The 10,084-nt window shown below is 45.7% G+C and overlaps 1 long non-coding RNA gene across 1 annotated transcript in view; it reads left to right on the plus strand.

The window, feature by feature from the left end:
• LOC120380217 overlaps window positions 1-9,059 on the plus strand; it is a 30,210-nt gene extending 21,151 nt beyond the window's left edge. Inside the window, exon 2 of the long non-coding RNA XR_005587659.1 lies at window positions 8,699-9,059. This is a non-coding gene — a long non-coding RNA (uncharacterized LOC120380217). The remainder of the gene's footprint in view (window positions 1-8,698) is intronic.
• Window positions 9,060-10,084: the final 1,025 nt, after the last annotated feature.

A 10,084-nucleotide genomic window follows, 5' to 3' on the forward strand; every position in this document is an offset into this window, starting at 1 on the left:
ACAGAACAGTAGGTTAAGGGATGCCAAGTAAAATAAATAAAGTTAGAAAAGGATGGAACGAAACAAAAGTGAAAAAAATACATCTAAAAATTTAAAACTTCATTTAGCAAGATATAGGCTTTGTTCAAGACGTTTTATCTCACCTATATTCAGTTCCCAGAGACTTTTATCCTCCCGTCCCCACTTTGGTTGAAAGGCCCATCTTCCTCAGCTTGCAAGAGCTCTGTTCCTTTGTGGCTGTCTAGTGATGGAAGCCACAGATGGCTGCTGGTTTTGCTTATACTTTTCAGAGTTCAATGACTTTGTTTCAAGAGGCAGGATGACCTCATGCTGTTCTTCCCTTCCTGTAGCCTTCCCATCCTCTTGCTGATTTCTATGTTAGTGGGGCTTCCATCATTTCTGGTCACACCTTGATTAATCTAATTGGAAACAGGTAGATAGCTGCCTTCTCTCCTCTCTGGGAGGAAACCTGTTTCTCCCTGTTTGGCCACAGACTTTAAATCATATCATTAAGTGTCCATGTTTTTTCCTATAGTGTTACTACAGACCCTTCACAATATTAATCACTTGTGTCTTGTTAGCTTTCAGAAAAGACCTTTCATAATACAGTAATGTTGTATACAGTCAGTTGATTCAATTGCTTATTGCTTGAGGTTCAGCGCCCTGTCCTTATAGAGCAGTAAACCTTTGAAAGTAAAACCCAGACCAAGCTTTGCTCTCTTGCTGGGTGTAGACACCATGCTGTCTCCCCCAGTTGTTAGCTTGATAGCTTTGTTCACTTGATATATAACTGGACCTGCATTGTGATGAGCAGTCCACTGGTCAGTGACGCAAACACATTCCTTTACCTAGGGCAAGTCTGTTTATCAAGCCCCCCTGACATGCTTTGTTTAAATACACTTTATTCCAATTCTATTACACAGCCAAAACTCCTAGTACACATCACAAACATACATCATGCAGGAATATTAATGACCAGTTGGTTATTGGTTTTCAAATGATATCTCACAAAGTGTGTGGGTGTGAATGCAGGGGTGCTTAGGGTCAAACCCACCTCAAACATGCCAAATACAATTCTTCTGCCCTTTATCTGTACAATAATAATAATGAAATTTCATTAACCTGCATTCACTAGTAAAGTGAATTTTAACCCCCAAAACCAAAACTGATCACGTTGGTAAAGCAGGTATGGGTGCTGATCACCTAGGGAAAATAGGTGTCTTTCAGTCTGCTCTGGAGATCTTCTACCCAGTTCGTCACTAGATGGCAGAGAAGTGCTCATTCAGATCCCACTTACATATATGTAAGGTTTGTCAAGGAGTTAACAGCAGTAAAAACAGCCGGGAGCCATATATCTAGGATCCCTCTTGACAAATAACTGATAAACCAGCTCACGACTAATTTTGGTTGTTACATAAGAACATAAGAAAGGCCGTACCAGGTCAGACCAAAGGTCCATCTAGCCCAGTATCTGTCTACCGACAGTGGCCAATGCCAGGTGCCCCTGAGGGAGTGAACCTAACAGGCAATGATCAAGTGATCTCTCTCCTGCCATCCATCTCCATCCTCTGACGAACAGAGGCTAGGGACACCATTCTTACCCATCCTGGCTAATAGCCATTTATGGCCTTAGCCACCATGAATTTATCCAGTCCCCTTTTAAACATTGTTATAGTCCTAGCCTTCACAACCTCCTCAGGTAAGGAGTTCCACAAGTTGACTGTGCGCTGCGTGAAGAAGAACTTCCTTTTATTTGTTTTAAACCTGCTGCCTATTAATTTCATTTGGTGACCCCTAGTTCTTGTATTATGGGAATAAGTAAATAACTTTTCCTTATCCACTTTCTCAACATCACTCATGATTTTATATACCTCTGTCCCCCCTTAGTCTTCTCTTTTCCAAACTGAAGAGTCCTAGCCTCTTTAATCTTTCCTCATATGTTGGGCTGTGTGCAGGTGTTGGGGGTGATGGCCTGTGACATACAGGCGGTCTGACAAGATGATCTGGTGCTCCCTTCTGGCCTTAAACCAGTGATCCCCAAACTTTTTCCATTGCGTCCCCCTTACCCATAGTGGGACCTGTCCATGCCTCCCCCAGGACCCGTGGTCTGGAACCGGGGCTGGGAATGGAGCTACAGTCAGAAGCCAGGGCCAGGAGCTGGGAGCCAGGGCCAGAGCTGTGGCTCCTCTTTAGGGCCACTTCCTTAAACGCTATGACTCTATGCACTGATGTCAAAATCCTGGCCCCCCTCCCATTTCACTCAGCTAAAAATGACCTCATTTGTATTCATGTGACTTGGAAGGGAAAGAAAAATGTAGTCTGCATACAGCAGCACTGAAAGGACATGTTCCTGCCAGATCTAGAATCAAATTTGCAAAGACTTTTTTCTCTATCACAGAAAGGAGGTTCAGAGAAGGCTTGAGTGTTCTTTGCTGAGTTAGATGCCTGGGAGAAATGCAGCCAGAAAGCCAGTGCTAGGGGAAGAATGGGAATGGAGGTCCCACATTCTCCATGGTTCAAGTGAAGAGCCAAACAAAATGCACCCTGAGGAATGGGTAAAAGCAGCACGTTTGAGAAGGCCAACGTGATAACTACTACATGGCACCAATCCACATAGCAGCGTCTCACCCGCATCCTGAGTAGGATTTAGGTGTGTGGCCAGGATCCTTCTTGCTCCAGAATCCCACCATTTCCTCTGTCCCCCAGAACACATAAACCAGAAGCCCTTGCCCTGTGCAGTCAGTCCTGCCTGTTTCGTTCACATTCAGAAGTGGAAAGGAGGCTGACGTTTCCTCTTTCGTACTCTTCCTGTGGCAGTGTGATAATCGGAAGGTATCTGAGGGAAAGAGATGTTCTCATTGGTGGCCATAACGGGAGGTCAAACCCTGGCCTTTGGGTATTAGCCCTTGTGGCTCATGCTAGAACTGGCCCCAGCCCTGAGAGTGCATTGGTCTTCCCCTTGGCCATTGCTGAAATCTGCTGGGTTGGATTGCTTTTCTAGGCCAGAAAGCTCTAGAGCAGCGGTGCCCAAACTTTTCCTGTTGTGCCCCCTCTTATCAGTAATGGAACCTGTCCATGTTGCCCCTCCATTACTGCACCGCCAAGGCTTCCTCTGCAGAGGAGTTTGGGCTTCAGGCAGAGCTGAGGATGGCAGAGGAGCTGGGGCTAGAGGTGGAGCTGGCCTGGGGCAGATAGGGAATGAGGGCAGAGGGGGGAGGGATAGCTCAGTGGTTTGAGCATTAGCCTGCTAAACCCAGGGTTGTGAGTTTAATCCTTGAGGGGGCCACTGAGGGATCTGGGGCAAAAATTGGTCCTGCTAGTGAAGGCAGGGGGCTGGACTTGATGACCTTTCAAGGTCCCTTCCAGTTCTAGGAGATTGGTATATCTCCTATTATTATAAAGCTGGGCTGGGGCCAGAGTGGAGCTGGGACTGGGGTCTGAGCTGGGCTGGAGGCCGAGCGGGCCTGGGTAGCACTCCTTCCCTGTCCCACATCAGGGCTGGCATGGGCCCTGCTGCACCCCCCCCCCAATGTTCCTCCATGCAGCCCTAGGGGGTGCACCCAAGAGTTTGGGGAGCACTGCTGTAGAGATTTCCAAGCCTCCACAGGAAACAAGCAGGTGTACCTATAGGGTGTCCTGTTGGCTTTCATCAGCCTTGGTGTCCTGACTTGGTCATGGCTCCTGGCAAGCAATGTACTTTTCCGTCAGAGTCACTCTTCATCCCGGGCTTTCTGTCCCTAGTTGCTAAGAGGCCTGAAGGTGACCTGCTGCTCTGCTCTGGTTTGGCTGGTTGTTTCTTCTCTCCCTGCCATAGCCCTGTGGCATGCTCCTGCATCCCAAACCCCTCATCCCCAGACCCTGCACTCCCCCAGCCAGAACCCTCACACCCCTGCACCCCAACTCTCTGCCCCATCCCTGAGCCCCCTCCCACAGTCTGAACCCCTCGGCCCCACCCCCACCACATGATTTTTGTTATCTGACCCAATATGAAGGTGATGTGTCAAACATTGTCTCTATATTGGTGCACATAACAAAATGCATTCTGCACATGGGTGGAAAAAATTAGAGGGAACACTGTGAGGATGAGGACTCTGGACAAGTGACGTGGGCCAGTTGGTGCTTGGGCCATCCAGCATGGCCGGGGTAGGCTGACTGGCTGCCTGGAGCTCAGAGTGTCTGGGACAGAAAGGCAAGTGCGCAGGTTGGCTGACAGCCCAGGGGTCAGGCTAGCTTGGGCCAGCCAGCGGCCCAGGACTCAGGGAGGTTGGGGTGGGCTGACCGATGCTCAAGGTGGCTCAGCTGTGGCTCCATAGGCCATGGTGCAGAACTTGGGGCTCCAGTGAGCAAGGGGGAGCAGAAGGGGTGAGGTATGGGTGGGGCCTTGGGCAGAAAGGGGCAGGGCCGGGAACTAGTGTCACAACCCAATGACCCCCTTCCAAAGGGTGGGGGGGGGGGTCTTGTGCTGCCCATGGAAGGACTGGTAAAGGTGCATGAACAAGAAGGTCGGATCTCGATGGAAGTGCCTTCTTGGGTCTGGGCAAAGATGTAGAACTCGTGCTGGAAAGATAAACTGTCTATCATCCTATTTCCCCTGTAATATTGACTGCTGAGAAACAGCATTTTCTTGCACTGTCTATGTGCTTTTTGTCTATAAAACGCTTATAGTAGGTGGAGTGAAACCTTGTATCACTGGCAGTCATCAAAATCTTTTGACAGGAGTTGTTGAAATGATTCAGCAATGTATCATTATCACCATGGAAGTCCAACCACGTTTGAGCACATTCATGGCATTTATCCCACCTGACATGCGAATGGTTGAGTGGACTCCTTCTTGATTGAGGCTAGATGTATATAACAACACAAATCAGTTATAAAGTGGATTTCTTGTGAATCTTACGTGACTGACTGGGGATTTCCTGGTCTTTGTCACCATTCTTGAGTGTGACCATATTAGTTCTGCATGAATACACATATTAACTGGTCACATCTAAAATCTCCAAGCTTTGCTACTGTATCTTTTTATGTGGTGCAAGTGGCTGGCTCAGTACTGGGGTATCTTTCCAATACTTCCACCCTGGATGTGGAAAAATAAAAAAAACAAGCTCTAGGAGACAACAATGAAGTCATGTCCTGAAAAATCTACGTGATTGACAATGTTCAGTGCGCCATAAATATTAACTCTTGTTGCTAGGAAAAATGTGGTGGTGCTAGATACAAGCACCGTTTATTGTGTTCATCTGGTCTTCTTTTTGTTTGCAATTAAATTTATAATCATTTGAGACATCAAAACCTCCCTGTAAGATGTAAAGACTTTATGTGCTATTTATCTGCAATGCTGCCACTAAGGAAAATATTGTGTTTGCCATGAAAGCACGTGACTATGAATATTTTGGAAACAGATTTAAAATATCATGCATTTATCATCCAAACTTGGTGCACTATTAAACCCCCCCCCCCTCCCCCGGCATTTGCAAGCTCTGTCACTGAAGTTGTGTCTCCAGGGGCTAGTCAGATGTTTTCCCTTGGTCTAGCAGTTTTGGGCTAGAATCAGGAAGGGATGTAAACATCAAACTGCTGCTTAGACACCTAAGTCCAAAATTTAGATCCTCAAACCTCTGCTCAGCTGCCACCTAACCCTATAGTCTCTAAATTTCTGCCAGAGGACATTTGAAAAGTCATGTAAGTCTTGGTGGTGCTGAGCTGCTTGGCATTTATGCCCCAGCAGGATTAATGAATTAGACCACCCCCACCCCCTTCTGTCTCTCCTGCGGGGCCTGATCCAATACATTCTCACAGCACACCTACCGGACCAGACCCCCACACCTAACTTAGTGCTGCTGCCTCTGCCCTTGTACCCAAGTGTGCAATGCTCTAACTCACCTGGGATATTGGAGATGCAGGTTTAAAACCCCACCTTGTCCAGTTCAGAGCAGGGACTCCCACATCCCAGGAAAGTGCCCTAATCCCTGGGATCTAGGGTAGTCTGTGGTGGGCCATTCGCAAACTCGCCTGTTGGAGCTGTTCAGTTTTGTATAACACTTAAAAGATTCATTGGAGTGTGGACTGGCAGCTGGGTCTCCCAGCAGAGAGCCCTAACCACTAGACTAAAAAGTCATTCTCACTTTCTGGCTACTAATAGTTTAGTTAAACAAAGTGGAACAACTTCAACTAGGGACTGGCCTAGATGACCTCTCGAGGTCCCTTCCACTCCTGATTCTATGCACACAGAGGTGGAAATCAGGCAAAGGGGGAATTTGAACGCCGAGCTCTCACATCCTGTAGGAGTGATCTAACTAGGGGTTATAAGAGCGGTAGTAGCACCGCCTACTCTTCATTTTTTGCAGGGAAATGTTGGGGTGTCATTTACACAACTACATATCAAGGCCCTAAAATTGAGACGCCTCAAAATGCAACACGGGAAAATGTCTAATGATGGTTTTTTGTAATGATTCACAAACAGAACAGGACCTTGAATGAAGGGTTCTGAAAACCCATGTTTAAAGAAAATGAAAAATGTTGACAAAGAATCACCATGTTTTCCATAACTTCCCCTCCCCCCCCCACACTAGATTAAAGGGCAGAATAGAATGATACACACATGGAATTATAACACTGAAATACAAAAAGTACTGTATTGCTAAATGGATAGGGTAAAAACTTTGATAGCTGTATTTTAATGGTTGTATAATTATGGACTGTGAATGAGTACAGCTAAGGTAATAACTAGGCCAAGGCCTTGCCTGGAAGGCGTGTTTTTGCCAATCCTCCTTTAATATAAAATTGCTAATTTGTTTTACATGATATTATTACTGGCAAGCTGAGTACTGTGTTGTGTTGGGGAATGTAAGTTAGAAGTACACAGTTATGTAATGATATATAACCCTTCCCCCTTTTCTGGGAAGACCCAGAAACAAGGTGACACAGAACGACCTGATCCAGAAACTGCAAAAATAAGCATGAAAAATGCAGAAGCTGGATAACTGAAGCTTGTGCATACATAATGAACGAGTTACATGCAAAATAAAGGTTGCTGTGTTACAAGCCAATTTGATAAAGGTTAAGTAATCTGGAGTGTGAGCATGTATAAAAGACCTAAGTGAACAAGGCCATAGTCTGAGCAACACCAGACCAGAAACTGAAGGTTGGAACTGGAGGACCACAGCAGGATATCAGGGGAAGCAATGGCAGATGGAAGGACTCCTCGGTGCCATGGAATGTGCTAACTTGGACCCATATCAATTCTGTTTTGTTATTATTGTCTAGCATAAATGTACATTCAGACACAAGATAAGTGACAATAATTCTATCTGAAATGGTATAATAAAGGCAAAATTGATTAACCCTAAATTGGGCAGACTCGTGACTCAGTTTCCCAATTTAACCTCCAACAAAAGGTCTGACCTGGCTTAGGTGCTTAGCTCCAGGAGAGGGTTCATGCCTGTGAATCCCAAACAGGGAAAGGCACTTCCCTCAGCCCTGCAGCTAGGCCTCTAATGCTCTGTGTATAAGCAGTTCCCTACTCAGAGTGCTGCCTTCTGAGGATCCCATTCTTAGGTTTCTAACTCTCCCCATGCATCATGTAGGGAGCCTGGGTGCCTAACTCAGGGCTGTGAAGTCCATCAGGTGTCAGGGCACCTAAAGGTGTACAGGCTTCAGACATGTAGGGCTGAAGTTCCTTTTCACCACTCAGCTCACACTTATCTAAAAAGTACTGGGGACAGCACCATTGTACTCACCCGCCATCTGTTGGTACCATTTTACTTCTGACATCAAGCACTAAACCCTCTAGTTCTTCCACCAGGACTATAATCAGACCCACCTCTTGTGAGCTGGTCTGTGGCCTGTGAGACACCATGGATAGAGTAGTGTATCTCAGCTGTAAGGTAACTCCATGATGCATTAAAGGCAACATCTAAAGGTAAAGGCCAATCATTTTAGTTACTGGTTTACTCTAAACAACATCAACAGGATATCTCTTTGTAAGTGGAGCTTTTAGTGGTCTCTGATTGTGGCGTGAGCAATTGCAGAGAAAGTCGTGCACAGTCACTGCAGCCTCAGGATAGAGCATGGTCAGTTACTCTGTGAGGATGGCACATGTGCAGTCTGGTCAGCACTTAGGAACTCTGAGGCAATGGAACATGCTCAGTGGAGACAGAATCTTCAGAGAATTTCACTGCCAAACTCTAACAAGTCTCTACTGAGCCTGTGCAATCTGAGATTTTTCAGAGGCTTATAACTTCGCCAATTTTGGATGTATTTTCATGGGGTCAGCAAAAGGCACATCCCTGACACCAGGACGATCTCCCTGTAAAATTTCAAGTCCTTGCTTTAAAGCATGCTGGTGCAAGGCAAAACAGCATATTGCGCCCTAGCTCCATTCTCTGAAAGGGCTCAACCAAGTTAGCTGAAACATTAATAAAATAAATAAATAAATAAAATCATCCTAAGGCAGACACCCAGCAAGGTAAATTTCAGCCTGAATGGTCTGGCAAAGTTATAGGCAATTTAAACCAGGCTTTATAATAGGAAGTATCAGGCAACCTCAACTGTTGGCACTGCTACCTAGGCTGCCTGGATTAAATTACTTACATTACCAAAGTAAACAGAGCTACTCAACCTTATGTAATGCTTTTCAAAGATTAATTGTCCAATCCTACCAACAGCTCTGAAATAAGCAGGTATTTTCTCCATTTTGCAGATGAGGACATTGAGGCAGTGGACTGGGAATCTTGGCTAAGCTCACGGAGGAGGTCAGCACCAGAGACAAGATTAGAATGCAGGCTTCTAGTCCTATGCTCAGATCATGAGCCCTACACATTTTGCCAGAACTAAACTCACCGAGAATGGCAAGAAAAAGGAAAAGATTCCCTTCTTTTTCCAGCAAGAGGAACAGGGAGGGAAGAGAGTACTTCCATCTCAGCGAGCTCCCCTGACAGCCCATGATTGAAGCTCATTTGATGACATTATTAAATGATTCAGTGCATTTTCTGCCTCTTAAAGTGCTTAATATATGTGCCACTGTGATTCATTATTATCTAATAAAAGATTATCTGACTTGCTTTCATGTTTCTTCCAATTACAAATTGAAATGGTTCCCACTATGACCTTGCAGCTGCTAGATTTTCTAAAATTAGCCATAATGATGCATTTTTACTAAGATAATTAATTATCTAAACTGAGAAAATTGAGTAGTAGAACTGCTTCACATGCTGCTAATTATCTTTTATTATGTCATCTTTATATGCAAATAAAGAAATATTGTGATTATTTTAAGTACTGTTTTCATTAGCTAATATACTTGTTAGCATAGCAAAGGTTTGCCTCTTCCCATGGCAGTAAAAGTCCTTGGGGACCTCACTGCTTATGGGCTGCAGGATTTTTATTTTCAGATTGATGAAATACAGTTAATCTAAATTAAGCTTGCGTTGACAAATGGGAAAAATGCAACAGGACTGTACATTCTCCTAACATGAGAGATTTGAACTAATTAAAACACGAGGCACAGGAGTGATTACCAGCAGTTCGCCTTCTATCTCCATCTTATTTCACTGATTGGGGTGTATGGGGTTGTCAGGGAGGGGTAGTACCTCTGATAGGGGAGCAGTCGTACTCTTAGGAGTAGCTCATCCACTTTGGTCCCCACTTGACACCCAGCTCTCACCTGTGGCTCCAAGTAGCTGTCAGCATGCGACAGCGGCCACACCCCGGAAACCGTCTCGACTGGTGGGCTAAACCAGGTGAGGGTAGCCGATGAGTCTAAGACTCTCGGTAAGTTAGGGCCTGTCTACCCATTGCATGCGAAGGCTGGATCCGGCTGACTGAGGAAACCTGGTTCAATGGTCAGGAAGGCGGTGACAGCAAGCATTGTGGAACGCTCAAGAGCACGACAAGACACATAGGCGTCCTGGTCATCCACTGCGCCCTGCCCTATCTCCAGCAGTCTTGACTCTTGTCCTGCCACTGGATATAGATAGGAACTGGGAAGAGAGAGTGAGGTTGACGTCGCGCAACTCTCCCTCACTTTAATCCAATTCACACGCAAGTCTCGACATCATATCATATCACATCATATCAAGTCCCATGG

This window comes from Mauremys reevesii, linkage group 13, assembly GCF_016161935.1.
Source record: "Mauremys reevesii isolate NIE-2019 linkage group 13, ASM1616193v1, whole genome shotgun sequence".
Classification (NCBI taxonomy): Eukaryota; Metazoa; Chordata; order Testudines; family Geoemydidae; genus Mauremys; species Mauremys reevesii.